This window comes from Oryx dammah, unplaced genomic scaffold (genome assembly GCF_014754425.2).
Source record: "Oryx dammah isolate SB20612 unplaced genomic scaffold, SCBI_Odam_1.1 HiC_scaffold_27, whole genome shotgun sequence".
Taxonomy (NCBI): domain Eukaryota; kingdom Metazoa; phylum Chordata; class Mammalia; order Artiodactyla; family Bovidae; genus Oryx; species Oryx dammah.
The window spans coordinates 67,360,955-67,385,246 of record NW_024070211.1 but is presented as its reverse complement, the minus strand read 5'-3'; positions in this window follow the sequence as shown (position 1 = coordinate 67,385,246).

The following is a 24,292-nucleotide window of genomic DNA, read 5'->3' as shown; positions in this document are numbered from 1 at the left end:
GGAATAACAGACCACCTGACTTGCCTCTTGAGAAATCTGTATGCAGGTTAGGAAGCAATAGTTAGAACTGGACATGGAACAACAGACTGGTTCCAAATAGGAAAAGGAGTATGTCAAGGCTGTATATTGTCACCCTGCTTATTTAACTTATATGCAGAGTACATCATGAGAAACGCTGGGCTGGAAGAAGCACAAGCTGGAATCAAGATTGCTGGGAGAAATATCAAGAAACTCAGATATGCAGATGACACCACCCTTATTGCAGAAAGTGAAGAGGAACTAAAAAGCCTCTTGATGAAAGTGAAAAGTTAGCCTAAAGCTCAACATTCAGAAAATGAAGATCATGGAATTCGGTCCCATCACGTCATGGGAAATAGATGGGGAAATAGTGGAAACAGTATCAGACTTTGTTTTAGGGGGCTCCAGAATCACTGCAGATGGTGACTGGAACCATGAAATTAAAAGATGCTTACTCCTTGGAAGAAAAGTGATGACCAATCTAGATAGCATATTCAAAAGCAGAGACATTACTTTACCAAATAAGGTCCCTCTAGTCAAGGCTATGGTTTTTCCAGTGGTTATGTATGGATGTGAGAGTTGGACTGTGAAGAAGGCTGAGCACCAAAGAATTGATGCTTTTGAACTGTGGTGTTGGAGAAGACTCTTGAGAGTCCCTTGGACTACAAGGAGATCCAACCAGTCCATTATGAAGGAGATCAGTCCTGGGATTTCTTTGGAAGGAATGATGCTAAAGCTGAAACTTCAGTACTTTGACCACCTCATGGGAAGAGTAGACTCATTGAAAAAAACTCTGATGCTGGGAGGGATTGGGGGCAGGAGGAGAAGGGGACGACCGAGGATGAGATGGCTGGATGGCATCACGGACTCGCTGGACGTCAGTCTGAGTGAACTCCAGGAGATGGTGACGAACAAGGAGGCGTGGTGTGCTACGATTCATGGGGTCGCACCGAGTCAGACGTGACTGAGCGACTGAACTGAACTGATCTAGGTTGGTCATAATTTTCTTCCAAGGAGTAAGTGTCTTTTAATTTCATGGCTGCAGTCACCATCTGCAGTGATTTTGGAGCCCAAAAAAATAAAGTCTGACACTGTTTCCACTGTTTCCCCATCTATTTCCCATGAAGTGATAGGACCGGATGCCATGATCTCGTTTTCTGAATGTTGAGCTTTAAGCCAACTTTTTCACTCTCCTCTTTCACTTTCATCAAGAGGCTTTTTAGCTCCTCTTCACTTTCTACCATAAGGGTGGTGTCATCTGCATATCTGAGGTTATTGATATTTCTCCCGGCAATCTTGATTCCAGCTTATGTTTCTTCCAGTCCAGTGTTTCTCATGATGTACTATGCATAGAAGTTAAATAAGCAGGGTGACAATATACAGCCTTGACGTACTCCTTTTCCTATATGGAACCAGTCTGTTGTTCCATGTCCAGTTCTAACTGTTGCTTCCTAACCTGCATGCAGATTCCTCAAGAGGCAGGTCAGGTGGTCTAGTATTCCCATCTCTTTCAGAATTTTCCACAGTGTATTGTGATCCACACAGTCAAAGGCTTTGGCATAGTCAATAAAGCAGAAATAGATGTTGTTTTTTTTTTTTTTTTTCTGGAACTCTCTTGCTTTTTCCATGATCCAGCAGAAGTTGGCAATTTGATCTCTGGTTCCTCTGCCTTTTCTAAAACCAGCTTGAACATCAGGAAGTTCACGGTTCACATATTGCTGAAGCCTGGCTTGGAGAATTTTGAGCATTCCTTTACTAGCGTGTGAGATGAGTGCAATTGTGCAGTAGTTTGAGCATTCTTTGGCATTGCCTTTCTTTGGAATTGGAATGAAAACTGACCTTTTCCAGTCCTGTGGCCACTGCTGAGTTTTCCAAATTTGCTGGCATATTGAGTGCATCACTTTCACAGCATCATCTTTCAGGATTTGAAATAGCTCCACTGGAATTCCATCACCTCCACCAGCTTTGTTCGTAGTGATGCTTTCTAAGGCCCACTTGACTTCACATTCTGGGATGTCTGGCTCTAGGTGAGTGATCACACCATCGTGATTATCCAGGTTGTGAAGATCTTTTTTGTACAGTTCTTCTGTGTATTCTTGCCACCTCCTCTCAATATCTTCTGCTTCTGTTAAGTCCAGACCATTTCTGTCCTTTATTGAGCCCATCTTTGCATGAAATATTCTCTTGGTATCTCTAATTTTCTTGAAGAGATCTCTAGTCTTTCCCATTCTGTTGTTTTCCTCTATTTCTTTGCATTGATCGCTGAAGAAGGCTTTCTTATCTCTTCTTGCTATCTTTGGACCTCTGCATTCAGATGCTTATATCTTTCCTTTTCTCGTTTGCTTTTCGACTCTCTTCTCTTCACAGCTATTTGTAAGGCCTCCCCAGACAGCCATTTTGCTTTTTTGCATTTCTATTCCATGGGGATGGTCTTGTTCCCTGTCTCCTTTACAATGTCATGAACCTCCATCCATAGTTCATCAGGCACTCTATCGATCAGATCTATGCCCTTAAATCTATTTTCACTTCCACTGTATAATCATAAGGGATTTGATTTATAGAACTTTAAATATGTATCCATGTCTATATATCTAGGTATTTTCATATAGATGCTGGAGTCTAGACCTATTGGTATTGTTACTTGATTGCATTCTGTGAATCAAATGGTAAGAAACATAAACTGCTTTGTCTTCTCTTTGCTCATTCTATCTTGGTTACAGTAAGAATGTGTTTTATTTGCCAGGTACACTGGCAGTGCTGGTAACTCCCATAGAGACTAATAAGGAGATAAAGAAGGATAAATACAATCGCAATGGTAAATATATAAACTATTTGGAGAGAAATTTTTAAAAATAAGAGGTTCAAGAAGGCATATAGCAGGATTAGTTGAACATTCTAGGGAGCTCAGACTCTAAAGTGGGTAATCTTGTTTGAGGGACAGTAAGTTCTAGTGTTTGAAAATAAGAGTTGAAGGCAGAGAGCTTCAAACTGGGTGAAAACGCAAGAATCTCACAAGCATTGCTAATAAAAAATACTGGTATTTAGAATAAGAATCCACTGAATTATTTGAATGGGGTCAGTCTTTAGAACAAGCAACTGTTGAATTATTTGAGTGGAGTGACTCAGTCATGCTTACATATCCAAAGTGTCACGGATACAATCATCCGATGCTGTTGGAATATCACTTTAATGTGCCTTGCTGTTTCATTTTGCTTTGTTTGGCTTAAACTCTGGGGGTGGTGCTGAATTATGTATGTATTAATAAGCACTACAGGTGATTCTGATTCCTGCTAACATGGGAGAACCACTGAAGGAGGCTTTTATTTACAGCATTTGGTATCAATCCTGGCTGCACACTAGAACCCTGAGGAAGCTTCCTGAGCTCTCTTTGGAAAAATACCACTAAACCTATTTAATTGGTCTGGAGTGGAACCTGAGCATCAGAACATTAAAAAAAAAAAAAAAAAAAGGATGTTAAAGTGTAGACAGCTTTGAAAACTACTGGGTCAGCCCATCAAGGAATTATAGGGTTGGCTGAAATGATCATTTGAGTTTTTCCATAAGATGTTATGGAAAACCCAGATGAACTTTTTGGCCAACCTAATAACTCTAGTTGACCTGACAGAAAAGGATTTCTTAGCCTGGCAAGGCAAAGAGGTATTAGATTATGGGAACTGCATCCAGTTCTCATTCAAATTCTCGGGACACAAATGAACCTCAGAAGAAGGAATTGATGCTGGCACATTCAGCGAGAGTATTGCAACATTGATAGTAGTTGAGAATATGCCTGATGGCCATGCTGTAGGAGAAATGAGTCTTCTGAGATTTTCTGCATTGGTACACTAGGAGCTCTGCTTTATATGAAAATCAGGGAGGGATGATGTACAACAACTGGAGAAAAGCAAAGGTGGGTCTACTATGGGTATGGCCTAAGGACCAAGCCCTTCACCTATCCCAATACAAAACACCTTGAGATGCTCATACAGTATCATTATGGCAAAGGAAGTGCCAATTAACTGGAATTAGATAGCCTATAAGCTAAGAGCCTAGTTCTCTAGTTTCTAATATCAAGGTCCAGAAAAGCAATTCTATGGTTTAATAGGCCCAGTGTGCAAACTTACAGAGAATGTGAATAAGTCTAAATGGCTGAGATGTTATAGAGACTTGTGTTTGTCAAGGGGGAGGGAGAAGGTGGAGGGAAAGATTGTGAGCTTGGGATTAGCAGATGCAAATTATTATGTCAACAAGAGTCTACTGTATAGCACAGGAAACTATATTCAATATTCTGTAAAAAACCATGATGGCAAAGATTATGAAAAAGTATGTATATATGTATAACTGAGTCATTTTGCTGTACAGCAAAAAGCAAAAACACCAATGTAAATCAACTAATAGTCCAACAATTTTTTTTAAGTTATCTTGAATATGCTGCAAAATAACTAGTTGTTTAATTATAGCAGGTTAAGACTCTGATGCTGGGAGCGATTGGGTGCAGGAGGAGAAGGGGACGGCAGAGGATGAGATGGCTGGATGGCATCACTGGCTCGATGGACATGAGTCTGAGTGAACTCCGGGAGTTGGTAATGGACAGGGAGGCCTGGCGTGCTGCGATTCATAGGGTCATAAAGAGTCAGACACGACTGAGTGACTGAACTGAACTGAAAGTTAATATTTAAGCATTTTTGGTTCATTTATGAAAATAATGCACATATTAAGAAATAAACTATCAAAAACACTTTTTATCATCATAAACTAGAAAAAATTACAACAAAACAACTGTGATATTTATATTTTATTTAGCGCTTATTTTCCTCAGGCAGTGGTCTAAATGCTTTGAAGCTATTATCTCATAGAAGCCTGGCTATTATGATATTACTTTACAAATGAATATATGTAAGGAAATGATAGAATAAATAACTTGCTAAGGTTCAAGAATGAATAAGCCATAGAGACAGGATTGTAAACCAGACAGTAAAACAACTAAGCTATCACTACTGAGTTATATAATATTCTAGGTAGAGATGTGTGTGAAGCGCCTATTAATTTGATCATGAAAGAAAGAAGAAATATAAATAATTCAAAATATATATCAGTTGAGTTCAGTTCAGTAGCTCAGTCATGTCCGACTCTTTGCGACCCCATGAATCGCAGCACGCCAGGCCTCCTGTCCATCACCAACTCCCGGAGTTCACCCAGACTGACGTCCATCGAGTGCGTGATGCCATCCAGCCATCTCATCCTCGGTTGTCCCCTTCTCCTCCTGTCCCCAATCTCTCCCAGCATCAGAGTCTTTTCCAATGAGTCAACTCTTCGCATGAGGTGTCCAAAGTACTGGAGCTTCAGCTTTAGCATCATTCCTTCCAAAGAAAGCCCAGGACTGATCTCCTTCAGAATGGACCAGTTGGATCTCCTTGCAGTCCAAGGGACCCTCAAGAGTCTTCTCCAACACCACAGTTCAAAAGCATCAATTCTTTGGCACTCAGCCTTCTTCACAGTCCACCTCTCACATCCATACATGACTACAGGAAAAACCATACCCTTGACTAGATGGACCTTAGTGGCAAAGTAATGTCTCTGCTTTTGAATATACTATCTAGGTTGGTCATAACTTTCCTTCCAAGGAGTAAAAGTCTTTTAATTTCATGGCTGCAATCACCATCTGCAGTGATTTTGGAGCCCCAAAAAACAAAGTCTGACACTGTTTCCACTATTTCCCCATCTATTTCCCATGAAGTGATGGGACCAGATGCCATGATCGTTTTCTGAATGTTGAGCTTTAAGCCAACTTTTTCACTCTCCTCTTTCACTTTCATTAAGAGGATTTTTAGCTCCTCTTCACTTTCTGCCATAAGGGTGGTGTCATCTGCATATCTGAGGTTCTTGATATTTCTCACGGCAATCTTGATTCCAGCTTGTGTTTCTTCCAGTCCAGCATTTCTCATGATGTACTCTGCATAGAAGTTAAATAAGCAAGGTGACAATATACAGCCTTGACGTACTCCTTTTCCTATTTGGAACCAGTCTGTTGTTCCATGTCCAGTTCTAACTGTTGTTTCCTGACCTACATACAGATTCTTCAAGAGGCAGGTTAGGTGCTCTGGTATTCCCATCTCTTTCAGAATTTTCCACAGTGTATTGTGATTCACACAGTCAAATGCTTTGGCATAGTCAATAAAGCAGAAATAGATGTTTTTCTGGAACTCTCTTGCTTTTTCCATGATCCAACAGATGTTGGCAATTTGATCTCTGGTTCCTCTGCCTTTTCTAGCTGAACATCAGGGAGTTCACGGTTCACGTATTGCTGAAGCCTGGCTTGGAGAATTTTGAGCATTACTTTACTATAATGTGAGATGAGTGCAATTGTGTGGTAGTTTGAGCATTATTTTGCATTGCCTTTCTTTGGAATTGGAATGAAAACGGACCTTTTCCAGTCCTGTGACCACTACTGAGTTTTCCAAATTTGCTGGCATATTGAGTGCAGCACTTTCACAGCATCATCTTTCAGGATTTGAAACAGCTCAATTGGAATTCCATCACCTCCACTAGCTTTGTTTGTAGTGATGCTTTCTAAGGCCCACTTGACTTCACATTCCAAGATGTCTGGCTCTAGATTAGTGATCACATCATCATGATTATCTGGGCCATGAAGATCTTTTTTGTACAGTTCTTCTGTGTATTCTTGCCACCTCTTCTTAATATGTTCTGCTTCTGTTAGGTCCAGACCATTTCTGTCCTTTATCGAGCCCATCTTTGCATGAAATGTTCCCTTGGTATCTCTAATTTTCTTTAAGAGATCTCTAGTCTTTCCCATTCTGTTGTTTTCCTCTATTTCTTTGCATTGATCGCTGAAGAAGGCTTTCTTATCTCTTCTTGCTATTCTTTGGAACTCTGCATTCGGATGCTTATATTTTTCCTTTTCTCCTTTGCTTTTCACTTCTCTTCTTTTCACAGCCATTTGTAAGGCCTCCCCAGACAGCCATTTTGCTTTTTTGCATTTCTTTTCCATTGGGGTGGTCTTGATCCCTGTCTCCTGTACAATGTCCCGAACCTCATTCCACAGTTCATCAGGCACTCTATCTATCAGATATAGACCGTTAAATCTATTTCTCACTTCCACTGTATAATTATAAGGGATTTGATTTAGGTCATACCTGAATGGTCTAGAGGTTTTCCCTGCTTTCTTCAATTTAAGTCTGAATTTGGCAATAAGGAGTTCATGATCTGAGCCACGTTTATTATAATAATAATGCTCATTTTAATTTAGGCATAATTTTAACAGAGCTAATTCAAAAGTCAATATTTAATGAATAAATGATATATTTGAAAGGGATACATTCACAGGTTTCAGTTCAGTTCAGTCACTCAGTCGTGTCTTACTCTTTGCGACCCCATGAATTTTAGCACACCAGGCCTCCCTGTCCATCACCAACTCCCGGAGTTCACCCAAACTCCTGTCCATCGAGTTGGTGATGCCATCCAACTATCTCATCCTTTGTCGTCCCCTTCACCTCCTGCCCTCAATCCCTCCCAGCATCAGGATCTTTTCCAATAAGTCAACTCTTCGCATGAGGTGGCCAAAGTACTGGAGTTTCAGCTTTAGCATCAGTCCTTCCAAAGAACACCCAGAATTGATCTCCTTCAGAATGGACTGGTTGGATCTCCTTGCAGTCCAAGGGACTCTCAAGAGTCTTCTCCAACACCACAGTTCAAAAGCATCAAGTCTTCAGCGCTCAGCTTTCTTTACATTGATATTTATCCCAGCAATCTTGTTCCAGTATGTGCTTCATCCAGCCAAACGTTTCTCTTGATGTTTCTGCATATAAGTTAAATAAGCATGGTGACAATACACAGCCTTGACGAGCTCCTTTTCCTATTTGGAACCAGTCTGTTGTTCCATGTCCAGTTCGAACTGTTGCTTCCTGACCTATTACAGATCTCTCAGGAGGCAGGTAAGGTGGTCTGGTATTCCCACCTCTTTCAGAATTTTCCACAGTTTATTGTGATCCACACAGTCAAAGGCTTTGGCATAGTCAATAAAGCAGAAATAGATGTTTTTATGGAACTCTCTTGCTTTTTCCATGATCCAGCAGATGTTGGCAATTTGATCTCTGGTTCCTCTACCATCTCTAAAACCAGCTTATACATCAGGAAGTTCATGGTTCACGTATTGCTGAAACCTGGCTTGGAGAATTTTGAGCATTATTTTACTAGCGTGTGAGATGAGTGCAATTGTGCAGTAGTTTGAGTATCTTTGGCGTTGCCTTTCTTTGGGATTGGAATGAAAACTGACCTTTTCCAGTCCTGTGACCACTGCTGAATTTTCCAAATTTGCTGACATATTGAGTGCAGCACTTTCACAGCATCATCTTTCAGGATTTGAAATAGCTCCACTGGAATTCCATCACCTCCACTAGCTTTGTTCATAGTGATGCTTTCTAAGGCCCACCTGACTTCACATTCCAGGATGTCTGGCTCTAGGTGAGTGATCACACCATTGTGATTATCTTGGTCATGAAGATCTTTTTTGTACAGTTCTTCTGTGTATTCTTGCCACCTCTTCTTAATATCTTCTGTTTCTGTTTGGTCATAGGTTTAGCACTAGCAAAATGAGTATATCAAACTAACCCAGCTAAAATGTAGAAAGTGAAGGAGAAAGTCACTCAGTTGTATCCAACTCTTGTGACCCCATGGACTATATAGTCTATGGAATTCTGTAGGCCAGAATACTGGAGTGGGTAGCCTTTCCCATCTCCAGGTGATCTTCCCAACCCAGCAATAGAACCCAAGTCTCTTGCATTGCAAGCAGATTCTTTACCCACTGAGCCACAAGGGAAGCCCAAGAATACTGGAGTGGGTAGCCTATCCTTTTTCCAGCAGGTGTTCCTGACCCAGGAATTGAACTGGGATCTCCTGCATTGCAGGTAGGTTCTTTACCAACTGAGCTATAAGTGAAATATGTAGAACTAAATATCAATTGAGTCAAGGATAGATTCATATAAGATATTCCAATATTTATTTTATAGTATTTTGGAGGGAATGGAGGAGAAAAAATTATCTAAACAGCTAACTATTGAGAAATTTCCAGAGCTGAAAACTGAAATATAAGAAATAAATAGCATGCATATTAAAAATAGTCATCTTATTAAAACTATTGACATTGATGTATAAAGATACAGTTAGTTACTTCAGAGAACTTAAACAAGATTATTTCCAAGCTGTAACTTTATGGTCAAAATATACACACTTCTTTTGGTACAGGGGATTAACATATATACATTACTACTCATAAAACAGATAATCAGCAAGGACCTACTACAGAGCACACGGAACTCTACTCAGTATTTTGTAATAACCTATATGAGAAACATATGAAAAGAATGGTATATGTGCATGTGTAACAATCACTTTGTTGTACACCAGAAACTAATACAACATTGTAAATCAACTTCGTGTGTTGTGCTGTTGCTTCATTTGTGTCCAGCTCTTTGCAACCTATGGACTGTAGCCTGCCAGGCTTCTATGTCCATGGGATTCTCCTTGGTGCCCTTCTCCAGGGAATCTTCCCGACCCAGGTATCAAACTAGCATCTCTTAGGTCTCCTGCATTGGCAGGTGGGTTCTTTACCAGTAGCAGCAGCCTGGAAGCCCCAAATCAATATATGTGCTTGTGCCTGCTGAATCACTTCAGTCATGTCCGACTCTTTGCAACCATTTGGACTGTACTCTGCCAGGTTCCTCCAATATAAAATAAAAATTAAATTAAAAAATACAGTAAGGTCCATGATATATTCTCATTAGCAGCAATAGAAGTCTGAAGATATTAGGGTGATACCTTAAAAAGCTAACAGAAACATATTCAACAACATTGTTGTGCAAGAATAAATATAAAATATAATCATTTTTACACACAAAAGATAAATATTTTATCATTGATATAAAAGTATTGTCAACTGTTGCACTTCAAAAAGAAGGAAAGTGACTCCAGATGAAAGAGATGTATTACTAGAAACATGAACCCAGAAACTAGCAAAACATCATTGGTCTTTAAAAGCCATAATATCTTTGTATATTTTTTCAAAGGGATAAAGCAAAAAGTCTACACAACAATAGTAAGATACAAAGCAGGAAATGAAGTCTTTGATGATTAAACTAAAGATTTTTATCATTGTCAAAGAATAGGTATAACAATGGATTTATTTGAACAAACTTATTACAAATCATCTTAAAATATATATAATCACAGAAACCAAAGAAATGCAACTAATATACTAGATATCAGAAGGAAAAAAAAAAAACTCGATAAAACAGAAGGCAAAGTAAACATTAAAAAGCAAAGAAAACAGATGATAGAGATAGAATACAAAATAAATAATTAGAAAATTTATTTTTGTATTAGTAAACACATTAAATGCACACAGATTATTGAGTTAGATAAAAATAACATAACATAAAACAATTTTTCAACACTATGTTGCTTACCACATACCCATCTGAAGGAGAACTGCACAGTTCCTCTTATATTATATGGAGGAGATGATGGAATAAAGATACATTAGCTAAATACTAATTATACAATCAAAAAATATGGTTGCTAATACTAATATCAGAAAGAATGCAAATTAAGGCAAAAAGCACTAATAAGAATCAAGATACCCCCCTATAAAATGATTAAGAGAGCAATTTATCAAGATGACTTGGAAATCTTATGTACTGAACCTATCAAGTAAATATTTTAAATTCCATAATTTTATTAACACATTTTTTGCAATAAACACATAGATCAAGTAACAAAATTTAAAATAAAAGGTGTTGGATAATAATAAATTAGCATGATTTAAAAGATGACTAAGTCTTCATATAAGATTTAGAGAATAAATCATTTTGCTCCATGTTTTGTATAAGATTTCACTGAAAGAAGTATATGCTAAACATAAAGGAACTCCCTCAAATATATTGCAAACTTCTTGTTTTGTACCATTATTCTTTATTTTATTTTATTTTTTTTTTGCATAAATACACTCTTTGGAATGAATTCCTTATTCTACAATTTGTTTTACTTTTGAGTTGTTAGTATACACAAAAATACAACAAAAGCATCTCTCATTTACCATAAGCAATCTGTTCTTGATGAAAAAATAAACAAGAGCCTTCTTGCTATCATTTGAAGCATTAGAAACTAACCCTCCAAGCTCTCAACAATTTCTAAAATAACACTGAGATACAGAAAACGTTCATTTGTGTCTATACATATGTAATCTCATGAAAAAAAATGTTTTGCTTCTATCTTTATAAGTTTAATGTTATCATATAATTGGGGATTCACTTTAACACTGAGTATTTAGCAAAAGAACATTTAGCATTAAGAACGTTCATACACAATCTCCCTTTATAGGCATGGAATTTAAGATCCATATAGGTGATTCTAGGTTTCTCAGGTGGCACTAGTGGTAAAGAACCCACCTGCCAATGCAGCAGACAAGAGATGTGGTTTTGATCACTGGATCTGGAAGATCCCCTGGAGAAGGGAATGGCTACTCACTACAGTATTCTTGCCTGGAGAATCCCATGGACAGAGGAGCCTGGCAGGTATGGTCCATAGTGTTGCAAATAATAGAATACAACTGCAGTGACTTAGCATGCACACATAGGTGATTTTGATGTTCTGTCTCCTCATATTTGGAATGTTAAATCTTTTCCAAGCTTTTCGTGATCTTAAAATGTTTTATTGAGAATGAAAAGTGAAAGTAACTCAGTCGTGTCTGACTCTTTGCAAGCCCATGGACTATACAGTCCATGGAATTCTCCAGGCCTGAATACTAGAGTGGGTAACCTTTCCCTTCTCCAGGGAATCTTCCCAACCCAGGGATCCAACCAAGGTCTCATGCATTGCAGGCAGATTCTTTACCAGCTGAGTCACTTGACACAAATATCTCTTTCCTGTATGATGTGTGTTAAGTTTGGATGTTAACATCCAGAAAGTATTCTCTGTTAGTCACTCAGTTTGTCCAACTCTTTGCAACCCCATCTACTGTAGCCCCCCAAGCTCCTCCTGTCCATGCAATTCTCCAGGCAAAAATACTTGGGTTCCCTTCTTCAGGGGATTTTCCTGGCCCAGGGATTGAATTCAAGTATCCCATGTTGGATTCTTTACCATCTGAGCCACCAGGAAAGCCCCAAAGTATCTATAGGCAAACATTAAGCAGATAGGGATATGCCTTTAGTGAGTGCGTGTGTGCTAAGTCACTCTAGTCAAGTTTGACTTTTTGCAACCCTATGAACTGTGGTCCACAAGGCTCCCTTGTCCATGAGATTCTCCAGGCAAGAATACTGGAGTGGATTGCCATGCCCTCCTCCAGGGGATCTTCTTGACCCAGGGGTTGAACCCATGTGTCTCAAGTCTCCTACATTGGCAGGCAGGTTCTTTACCACCAGTGCCACCTGGGAAGCCCAATGTGCCTCTAGTACTCTTTACAAATACAGTACAACTTGTATCATATTGGATGTAATTTACTCAAAAAATATATTAATATTCAGTTCAGTTCAGTTCAGTTCAGTCTTTGCAACCCCATGAATCACAGCATGCCAGGCCTCCCTGTCCATTACCAACTCCTGGAGTTCACTCAAACTCACATCCATTGAGTCAGTGATTCCATCCAGCCATTTCATCCTCTGCCGTCCCCTCTTCCTCCTGCCCCCAATCCCTCCCAGCATCAAGATCTTTTCTAATGAGTCAACACTTTAACTACTACTAATATTTTTCGGTTTACGATTTTATATATATTAAGAGATCAGAAGACTATTGTTGGAGAAGGCAATGGCACCCCACTCCAGTACTCTTGCCTGGAAAATCCCATGGACTGAGGAGCCTGATAGGTTGCAGTCCATGGGGTCGCCAAGAGTCTAACACGACTGAGCGACTTCACTTTCACTTTTCACTTTCATGCATTGGAGAAGGAAATGGCAACCCACTCCAGTGTTCTTGCCTGGAGAATCCAAGGGACGGGGGAGCCTGGTGGGCTGCCGTCTATGGGGTCGCACAGAGTCGCACAGGACTGAAGCAACTTAGCAGCAGCAGCAGCAGCAGCAGCAGACTGTTGTAGCATATTCATATTTTTTACATTTAATGTGCATGCAGAACTTATCATCTATGTGATTCTTATTTAGAAAAATGGTTTTTGCATCAACAAATATCTTTTCCATTTAATCACTTTAAAATCACCACAGGGTGACTGGTGAAAACAATATGATTTTTTTTTTAAATCTTATAAAGTTGACATATTAATGCAAGACATTTTCTTTCAGTTTAAATATGCATTTTAAATATTTGTGTGTCCGAAACATTGATATTTATATTTAAATATGACAAATTGAACATACACATATTTCTCTGCTTGCTTGATTAATTCTCACTGAAAAGACAGCAGAGAAATCAGCTGGACACATCAGCAAGGACATAAGAACTGAGGAGAGGATGGATGGCAGATAAAATCTGTCAAAAAAGTTGTAGAAGATAAAAACTGGATGCAGAAAACCTGTGTTGGAGCTTTTCCACACAGTTGAGTGCCTGTGGCAGGATTAACAGCTAATCTGTGGTCTTTCCTCTAGCTTTAGGGATGCCTGAGGCTTTGACCCTTAGATAAATCCTTCTTGAAAGACTAAGTGAAGAAAGTATACCAATCTTCTGGTATACATCAGAAAGTATATGTCATTCAAAATAAATGATGCTGCTGCTGAGTTTGCTCTGTACCAGGCTAAGCCCTGGTACCTGGTTGTTGCAATTATTTATTAAGTAATTTCTTACTGATGAGTAACCTGAAATTGATAAATAAGCTGTACTTGAGGAATAATGTATAAGTGATGAGATTGAGTTTCACCAGGGAGTGAGAACTAATCAAGGACCCCAGAGAGAGCTACATGACTAATGAGGTCTAAAGACACCACTGAGTATGGCTTTCCTCAGCTTCATCTCACATGATGACTTGGATTCAATGTGGAATGATAGGGACATTTGGAATCTATTCTTGAGAATCCTGAAAGATCTACTAGCTGTTGTTATACACGGTTTTCTGTCTTATACTGTTTTAAACTGTGTAACATTGGTACCAATAATTTGGCCACCTGATGCAAAGAACCAACTCATTGGAAAAAAACCTGATGCTGGAAAAGATTGAAGGCAAAAGGAGAAGAGGGTGGCAGAGAATGAGATAGTTAGATAGCATCGCTGACTGAATGGACATGAATCAGCAAACTCTGGAAGACAGTGAAGGACAGTGGAGCCTGGTATGCTGCATTCTATGGGGTTGCAAAGAGTCGGACATGACTTAGCAACTGAACAACAACAGTAACAATATTTGATACTAGATGAATTTTATTGTGTCTCTGGGATTTGTTAACCTCGATCTAAAACCACAGTGACTTGTCCAGCAGAGTTAATGTTAAAGGCTAATGGAAGGAAGGGAAGGCAGAGAAGCTAATTTGTGTAGCAGACCACCAGAAAATCCAACAAATTGGAAACACTGCCTTTGAAAGTAACAATAAAAAGGCTTGCCTGAAAACCTTTTAAAGAGTACATATGTGTGCATGCTAAGTTGCTTCAGTTGTGTCTGAGTTTTTGCAACCCTGTGGAATGCAGCCCACCAGGTTCCTCTGTCCATGGAATTCCCCAGGTAAGAATACTGAAGTGTGTTGCCATGCCCTCCTCCAGGGGATCTTCTCAGTTCAGGGATTGAACCTGAGTCTCCTGTGTCTCCAGCATTGGCACATGGGTTCATTACCCACTAGGACACTTGGGAAAGTATATATATATATATCCCAATATTTACATACGTCACAGGCCACTATCCTTTTCTTAACCCTAGAGACAGCCTACAGGTTTGCTTTCTGGAAGCAATGCATTTGGTTTACATAAAACAGTGTCTCTCCCATGGACTTCAGAAAGAAAGCTGAGACTTTGTTGGATATTGGGGCACCAGGAATGACCAAGGGGAAGAATGAGGCACATTACTGAAAGCAAAGAATTTATGTAGAAACTGACAGCAAGTTGTGTACTCTGATTTCCCTTCTCCGCTGCTGAAATGTAGATTCTGAGATGAAAGTAAAAATTGTAGGATATATAAGGGACATATGTTTCTTGATACGTAAGAGTTTTTTCCTGAAAAGAACAAAAACAAAACAGAACAAAACAAAAAACAGCTACATCTTATGAGAACATCTCATTCTGTGACCCAAATGTTGAGGAGCCCTGCCCATGCATACAGTTTTAGTTACCTTTACATTTGATGTGATAAAATTTTCAGATATTTGAAAAAGCATTTGATAAGATCAAAGACACCCCACTCACCCTAAATAAAGAAAGATGCTGATCAATGGAATATAGGAATAAACTGAAGAAGTGGGAGTCATGGAGTCAGTAAAATAGGGCTGGGTACCAACTAAACAGAGAGAGAATAGAAATTCCCAGATTGAAGGGGAGAGACATGCTAGGACATTTGCTCCATACTGGGCAGAGGATAATCAGCATCTTCTAGAGAAGAGAAGAGAGTAACTAAGGAGAGATTTCAAGGAAAAAAATAAAAATAGTGCAGATGATTGACCTGATGTACTCATTGGTATTAGGGTGAACTTTTAGTTGAGAGCCTGGAGATAAATTAGTGATCATTAAAAAGGAAAGGAAGCCAACAATATAATTACTTAATTATTGACTTGAGAAAAAGAACAACACAAAGTTAAAGTAAATTTCAAGCTATATTTTTAATATAGTTGTAGGATAAAGACAGTAATATTGATTTAATGGAAACTGTAATATAGCTACAGTGAAAGGCCAAGAGACAAACATTTATTATTTACATGAGGGCACATGAAGCTCAGTCCAATACTCTATTGCAGAAAGTCCATAGATAAAATTATGATCTTATTTTTCAGAATATGGAAGCAAATACAATGTAAATAGCTAAAAAAGTTAAAAATGGTTGTTTCAACAAGTGGGGCATAAAGATAGATGCAGTGAGGAGTGAAAAAAAGAGCTGCCTTTTTACATTATATAGTATTGCCTTACTTGTAAAAAACATTTACTTGATAAAACTAATAAAAAATAAATTACTGTTTAAAAAGTTAACAAATTTCTAAAAAGGAAAAACTTTTAATCCTTATAGAAAAAAACCTTTTTTTTTTTTTTTTAACAGTTTGCTGTAAATTCTTTAACCTGTCTAGATCTAAGTCCAGTTTATCATTTAGTACCTTTAAGCTAGTTTTTAAATCAGTTTCCGTAGGTACAGAGGAGCCTGGCAGGCTACGGTCCATAGGGTGGCAAAGTGTCAGGCATTACTGAAGCAACATAGCATGCATGCACGCATATGCAGTTAGGACTTCCTGGGTGACACAGTGGTAAATAATCTCCAATTCAGGAGACAAGGGTTCAATCCCTGAGTCAGGAAGATCCCCTGAGGTTGGAAATGGCAATCCACTCCAGTATTCCTGTCTGGAAAATTCACAGACAGAAGAGCCTGGCGGGCCACACAGTCCATGAGGTCGCAAAGAGTCGGACAAGACTGAATACGCATGCATGACATGATATGCTGCTGCTGCTGCTAAGTCGTTTTAGTTGTGTCCGACTCTGTGTGACCCCATAGACGGCAGCCCACCAGGCTCCCCCGTCCCTGGGATTCTCCAGGCAAGAACACTGGAGTGGGTTGTCATTGCCTTCTCCAATGCATGAAAGTGAAAAGTGAAAGTGAAGTTGCTCAGTCGTGTCCGACTCTTTGCAACCCCATGGATGGCAGCCTACCAGGCTCCTCTGTCCATGGGAGTTTCCAGGCAAGAGTATTGGAGTGGGGTGCCATTGCCTTCTCCGATGTCATGGTATACATGCACTTAATTATTAACTGTTGGGAGGGGCTCATTAGGAGGATGTGATGGATGGTTTACCTGACAGTGGGACCGGGCAATTGGAGGCTTCCCAGCTTCTCCCTGTCCTTGGACTGTGTAATATACCTACTCTTCTTATACTAGAAGCCATTTCAAGGACTCAGACTTGAGAGAGCAATGTTGAGACTATTTGGACTGAACTCCATCAAGATTTCTGTATAAACTTTCAAAATTCTGGTGGTTGTGTGGGTGGGTAGATCTTTTCATCTTGCTGCGTCTAAGACAAGCCTCATCGGTAAATTTCCTGCTTATTAAAACTAACACCTACCAATCTGGAGTGGTCTGCTTTTTGCTTCATTCTCTCTTTGACATATAGGTACAGAGGCCACTTTATGAATCAATACATACCTCATAGTGTTGTTATGAGAAGCTAACAAAATCATACACAGTGTTGCACAGTGCCTAGAAGAATGTCTCCATTTTAGCTTCACAAATATAGATTTGTTGTGATTCTATGTAACTTCTAATACTTGTTGTCACTGTTGTTTAGTCCCTAAGTTGTGCCAGACTCTTTTGCAACCTCATGGACTGTAGCCTATGAGTCCCCTGTGCATGGGATTTCTCAAGCAAATATACTGGATGGGTTGCCATTTCCCATTTCTCAATGGGATCTTCTTGACCCAGGGATCCAATCCATGTCTCCTGCACTGCAGGCAGATTCTTTACCCCTGTGCACTCAGGGAACCCAACTTCTATTATGGAATCTTGTAAAAATAATAGTTTCCTTTCTCCTTTTATCCAACTAAGTATATACAGCACATATTTTTCCTTAGAGTATAGAGATAGATAAAGTTTGTACAACCTTGGTGATCCTGGCATTTTGTGTGAGATAATTCTTTGCTGTCCTGTGCATTGTAGGATATTCTTGGCCTTTGCCTGATAGATACCTCCATGCTGCCCCCTAGCATGACCTCCATACCTCAACAGTGACAACCAACAGTGTCTTTCAGTTCAGTTCAATTCAGTTCAGTCGCTCAGTCGTGTCCAACTCTTTGCGACCCCATGAATCGCAGCACGCTAGGCTCCCTGTCTATTACCAACTCCCAGAGTTCACTCAGACTCATGTCCATTGAGTCAGTGATGCCATACAGCCATCTCATCCTCTGTTGTCCCCTTCTCCTCCTGCCCCCAATCCCTCACAGTATCAGTCTTTTCCGGTGAGTCAACTCTTCACACGAGGTGGCCAAAATACTGGAGTTTCAGCTTCAGCATCATTCCTTCCAAAGAAATCCGAGGGCTGGTCTCCTACAGAATTGACTGGTTGGATCACCTTGCAGTCCAAGGGACTCTCAAGAGTCTTCTCCAACACCACAGTTCAAAACCATCAATTCTTCGGCACTCAGCTTTCTTCACAGTCCAACTCTCACATCCATACATGACCACTGGAAAAACCACAGCCTTGACTAGACAGACCTTTGTTGGCAAAGTAATGTCTCTGCTTTTCAATATGCTATCTAGGTTGTTCATAATTGTCCTTCCAAGGAGTAAGCATCTTTTAATTTCATGGCTGCAGTCACCATCTGCAGTGATTTTCAAGCCCCCAAAATAAAGTCTGACACTGTTTTCCCTGTTTCCCCATCTATTTCCCATGAACTGATGGGACCAGATGCCATGATCTTCATTTTCTGAATGTTGAGCTTAAGCCAAATTTTTTACTCTCCTCTTTCACTTTCATGAAGAGGCTTTTTAGTTCCTCTTCACTTTCTGCCATATGGGTGGTGTCATCTCCCTATCTGAGGTTATTGATATTTCTCCCAGCAATCTTGATTCCAGCTTGTGCTTCTTCCAGCCCAGCGTTTCTCATGATGTACTCTGCATAGAATTTAAATCAGCAGGGTGACAATATACAACCTTGACGTACTCCTTTTCCTCTTTGGAACCAGTCTGTTGTTCCATGTCCAGTTCTAACTGTTGCTTCCTGACTTGCACATAGGTTTCTCAAGAGGCATATCAGGTGGTCTGATATTCCCATCTCTTTCAGAATTTTCCACAGTTTATTGTGATCCACACAGTCAAAGGCTTTGGCATAATCAATAAAACAGAAATAGGTGTTTTTTTCTGAAACTCTCTTGCTTTTTCCATGCGCCAGTGGATGTTGGCAATTTGATCTCTGGTTCCTCTGCCTTTTCTGAAACCAGCTAGAACATCTGGACATTCACGGTTCATGTATTGCTGAAGCCTGGCTTGGAGAATTTTGAGCATTACTTTACTAGCATGTGAGATGAGTGCAATTGTGCAGTACTTTGAGCATTCTTTGGCATTGCCTTTCTTTGGGATTGGAATGAAAACTGACCTTTTCCAGTCCTGTGGCCACTGCTGAGTTTTCCAAATTTGCTGGCATATTGAGTGCAGCACTTTCACAGCATCATCTTCCAGGATTTGAAATAGCTACACTGGAATTCCATCAACTCCACTACCTTTGTTCTTAGTGATGCTTTCTAAGGCCCACTTGACTTCACATTACAGGATGTCTGGCTCTAGGTGAGTGATCACACCATCGTGATTATCTTGGTCATGAAGATTTTTTCTGTACAGTTCTTCTGTGTATTCCTGCCAGCTCTTCTTAATATCTTCTTTTTCTGTGAGGTCCATACAATTTCTGTCCTTTATCGAGCCCATCTTTGCATGAAATGTTCCCTTGGTATCTCTAATTTTCTTGAAGAGATCTCTAGTCTTTCCCATTTTGTTGTTTTCCTCTATTTCTTTCCATTGATTGCTGAGGAAGGCCTTCTTTTCTTTGATCGCAGGAGGGCCTAGAGGAACTATTCCACGTTTAAGGTCTGGAGGCGTGGCTGTGAGGAGATACCCCTTGTCCAAGGTAAGAAGCAGCAGCTGCGCTTTGCTGAAGCAGTCGTGAAGAGATACAGTATCTTTAGACATTACCAAATATCCTCTAGGGGCAAAAGTAGCCACATGTTGAGAAACACTGATGCATGGCCACCTCATTTTCCCCAGTGTCTATGAATATTCCTGATTGATGGACGTTTGATTTATTTTTTATTTTTTATTTGATAAAAAATGATTAGTGAAGATCCTGGTTTAAAATTATTATCAAAATACTGTAATGAGCATTATTGTACACAAACATTTGATTATATCTCTGATAATGTCCTGGGGAAAAATCAGGGCATACATAATTAAGATTAAGTTCAGTTCAGTTCAGTTGCTCAGTCATGTCCAACTCTTTGCAACCCCATGAACCACAGCACGCCAGGCCTCCCTTTCCATCACCAATTCCTGGAGAACTCCAAGACCCATGTCCACTGAGTCTGTGATGCCATCAAACCATCTCATTCTCTGTCATGCCCTTCTCCTCCTGCCTTCAATCTTTCCCAGCAGGAGGGTCTTTTCCAGTGAGTCAGCTCTTCACTCAGGTGCCAAAGTATTGGAGTTTCAGCTTCAACATCAGTCCTACCAAAGGACACCCAGGACTGATCTCATTTAGGATGGACTGCTTGGATCTCCTTGCAGTCCAAGGGACTCTCAAGAGTCTTCTCCAACACCACAGTTCAAAAGCATCAATTCTTCTGTACTCAGATCTCTTTAAAGTACAACTCTCACATCCATACATGACCATTGGAAAAACCATAGCCTTGACTAAATGGAACTTTGTTGGCAAAGTAATGTCTCTACTTTTTAATATGCTGTCTAGGTTGGTCATAACTTTCCTTCCAAAGAATAACTGTCTTTTATTTTCACAGCTGCAGTCACCATCTGCAGTGATTTTCAAACCCAGAAAAATAGAGTGAGCCACTGTTTCCAGTGTTTCTCCATCTATTTCCCATGAAGTGATGGGACCAGATGCCACGATCTTCGTTTTCTGATTATTGAGCTTTAAGCCAACTTTTTCACTCTCCTCTTTCACTTTCATCAAGAGACTCTTTAGTTCTTCTTCACTTTCTGCCATAAGGGTGGTGTCATCTGCATATCTGAGGTTATTGACATTTCTTCTGGCAATCTTGATTCCTGTTTGTGCGTCCTCCAGCATTTCTCATGATGTACTCTGCATATAAGTTAAATAAGCAGTGTGACAATAGACAGCCTTGACGTATTCCTTTTCCTATTTGGAACCAGTCTGTTGTTCCATGTCCAGTTCTAGCTGTTGCTTCATGACCTGCATACAGATATCTCAGGAGGCAGGTAAGGTGGTCTGGTATTTCCTCTTTCTGAATTTTCCATAGTTTATTGTGATCCACACAGTCAAAGGCTTTGGCATAGTCAATGAAGCTGAAATAGATGTTTTTCTGGAACTCTCTTGCTTTTTCCATGATCCAGCAGATGTTGGCAATTTGATCTCTGGTTCCTCTGCCTTTTCTAAAGCCAACTTGAACATCTGGATGTTCACGGTTCAAGTATTGCTGAAGCCTGGCTTGGAGAATTTTGAGCATTACTTTACTAGCATATGAGATGAGTGCAATTGTGTGGTAGTTGTGAGCATTCTTTGGCATTACCTTTCTTTGGGATTGGAATGAAAACGGACCTTTTCCAGTCCTGTAGGCACTGCTGAGTTTTCCAAATTTGCTGGCATATTGAGTGCAGCACTTTCACAACGTCATGTTTTAGGATTTGAAAGAGTTCAACTGGAATTCCATCACCTCCTCTAGCTTCGTAGTGATGCTTCCTAAGGCCCACTTGACTTCATATTCCAGGATGTCTGGCTCTAGGTGAGTGATCACACCATCATGGTTATCTGGGCCATGAAGATCTTTTTTGTACAGTTCTTCTGTTTATTCTTGCCACCTCTTCTTAATATCTTCTGCTTCGGTTAGGTCCCTACCATTTCTGTCCTTTATTGAGCCCATCTTTGCATGAAATGTTCCTTTGGTATCTCTAGTTTTCTTGAAGACATCTTTAGTCTTTCCCATTCTGTTGTTTTCCTCTATGTCTTTGCACTGATCACTGAGGAAGGCTTTCTTATCTCTCCTTGCTATTCTTTGGAACTTTGCATTCAAATGGGTATATCTTTCCTTTTCCCCTTTGCTTTTCATTTCCGTTCTTTTCACAGCTATTTGTAAGGCCTCCTCAGGCAGCCATTTTGCCTTTTTGCATTTGTTTTTCTTGGGAATAGTCTTGATTCCTGTCTCCTGTACAGTGTCACGAACCTCTGTCCATAGTTCGTCAGGCACTCTGTCTACCCAATCTAGCCCCTTAAATCTATTTCTCACATCCACTGTATAGTCATAGGGATTTGATTTAGGTCATACCTGAATGGTCTAGTGGTTTTCTGCACTTTCTTTAGTTTCAGTCTGAATTTGGCAATAAGGAGTTCATGATCTGAGCCACAGTCAGCTCCAGGTCTCATTTTTGCTGACTGTATAGAGCTTCTCCATCTTTGGCTGCAAAGAATATAATCAATCTGATTTTGGTGTCGACTATCTGGTGATGTCTTTGTGTAGAGTCTTCTCTTGTGTTGTTGGAAGAGGGTGTTTGCTATGACCAGTGCATTCTCTTGGCAGAACTCTGTTAGACTTTGCCCTGCTTCATTCTGTACTCCAAGGCCAAATTTGCCTGTTACTCCAGGTGTTTCTTGACTTCCTACTTTTGCATTCCAGTCCCCTATAATGAAAAGGACATCTTTTTTTGGGTGTTAGTTCTAGAAGGTCTTGTAGGTCTTCATAGAACTGTTCAACTTCAGCTTCTTTAGCATTACTGGTCGGGGCATAGACTTGAATTACCATGATATTGAATGGTTTGCCTTGGAAACGAACAGAGATCATCCTGTCATTTTTGAGATTGCATCCAAGTACTGCATTTCAGACTCTTTTGTTGACTATGATGTTATTCAATGTAAATTTAAATTGCAAAAGTTATAGTGACTTTATAAATGCATAAAGATATGTATATATATTTTATCATCCCTAAAATTATCAGGATTCTTTACATTAAAAACTTATTCAGATAAAATAAAACCCTTTCTTATTATTGCAAATGTTTCAATAACTGGGAAACAAAGTCTTTACTTGCAAAGATACTATCTCCTGATTTCATATCATCATAACTGAACTATGAAAATGCTCTTGAGAACATTTTTCTCCAGAAAGAGAATTTTAGGATATATATTTTTGGATGAGTATAAAGTTGCGAAAGTCTGTCTTTTCATAGAGGTCTTAGAGGACCATTAAATCAGTATTTATGGAAGGTTCCCATATCAGTTTTGAAAACACGTGCTTCAAAATTGACATTTAGTTCATTTATAGAGGCAAATGGATGTGCTGACTTACTTTAGAAAATTAAATTTTTGATGTGTTTTTGGTATTGGAACAGATATGTTATATGTTACTATCAACTTGCTTATTCAAGATACATAGTTTAAAAATTTTATAAAAACAAATAAATATAAAGAAAGAAATATAATAATAAAGCCAATAGACAGAAATAGCCCAAAGAGAAAAAGTTAGCAAAAGCATTAAGTTTCCATTACTTTGGTAATTAGAAAGTTTAGATGTATCCTTCCCATTAACAGAAAGCTGTCCAGATACAGATAGACATAAAAAGTAACATAAAGTGGTAATGAGATTGAGGAGGTAATGGTAAAAGTCTCCATCCTGAATATTTCATGATATGTCACCATTCAAAGTATGTCAGTATTTAGCTTCCTTGCAGCTCAGTCTTCAAAGACACAATACAAACAAGCAATCAAAGTTCTTGTATTTGACAACATCTTCAGCAAAATATCCCAGGGATCTGTAATGCCTTAAGAATCTATAAAAACTATAGTTGAAGTCGCTTGTATATGCATTTTGTTTTTGGTTTTGTTTTTTGCTATTTGTGCACTGTGATTTCAAACTTGCTTAAATGCTTCCTTTCAATCCTCTCAAAATAATCTTCATACTGATTTCCACAGCAACTAATAGACTTGTCGCCACTTTGGATAATTAAATCAGTCTCTGGGTAGGTTAATGCATTATACAAGAATGATAACATTTTATGTTCAATTAAATATTTTTATTATAATAATAAGTTTTTTTGCATAAACTTTGAGAAAACTGATTATTAAATATTTTTAACATATTGCTGTTGTTGTTCAGTCACAAAGTCATGTTCAACTCTTTGAGACCCCATGTGCTACAGCACACCAGACTTCTCCATCCTTCACTATCACCCAGAGTTTGCTCAGATACATGTCCATTGAGTTGGTAATGCCATCCAACTACTTCATCCTCCATTGCCCCCTTCTCCTCCTGCCCTCTGTCTTTTCCAGCATCAGAATCTTTTCCAAAGAGTCAGCTGTTCGCATCAGTTGACCAAAGTATTGGAGCTTCAGCTTCAGCCCTTCTAATGAATATTCAGGTTGATTTTGTTTTTGGATTGACTGGTTTGAGCTTCTTCCTGTCCAAAAGACTCTCAAGAGA